General features: G+C 50.9%; 1 protein-coding gene across 3 annotated transcripts in view; it reads left to right on the top strand.

The window, feature by feature from the left end:
- RPL27 (ribosomal protein L27) overlaps window positions 1-530 on the top strand; it is a 5,040-nt gene that overhangs the window by 2,332 nt on the left and 2,178 nt on the right. The gene's annotated exons all lie outside the window — the stretch shown is intronic.

The following is a 530-nucleotide window of genomic DNA, read 5'->3' as shown; positions in this document are numbered from 1 at the left end:
TCTACAAAAATAAAAGACTTAGCTGGGCATAGTGACACACACCTGTAGTCCCAGCTGCGCTGGAGGCTAAAGCAAGAGGATGGCTTGAGCACAGGAGTTGGAGGTCGCTGTGAGCTGTGATGACATCAGTGCCCTCTAACCCCAGCAACTGAGCAAGACCCTATTGCAGGGGTGCGGGGGGGTCGAGGGAACAACCAAAAAACAGGTTGGTGAATGAGTAAAGGTAATTTTGTTGCTAGGCCCTTAATCCTGGCCTTTGACAATACTCTACAGTACATATGCTATGTTGGTACAGTACTCTCCCTGTTATCCCACATTGATGGGGATAGATTCTGGATAAATGTTTCTGGTTGCTTAAGAAGTACTATTGGGGCTTGACGCCTGTGGCTCACGTGGCTGGGGTGCCAGCCACATATACCTAAGGTGGCGGGTTCGAATCCAGCCCAGGCCCGCCAAACAACAATGATGGCTGCAACCAAAAAATAGCCGGGGGTTGTGATGGGCGCCTGTAGTCCCAGCTACTTGGGAGG

The sequence above is a fragment of the Otolemur garnettii genome, unplaced genomic scaffold (assembly GCF_000181295.1).
Source record: "Otolemur garnettii isolate 467f Iridium unplaced genomic scaffold, OtoGar3 scaffold00018, whole genome shotgun sequence".
Classification (NCBI taxonomy): Eukaryota; Metazoa; Chordata; class Mammalia; order Primates; family Galagidae; genus Otolemur; species Otolemur garnettii.
This window is presented reverse-complemented; position numbering and strand designations above follow the sequence as displayed.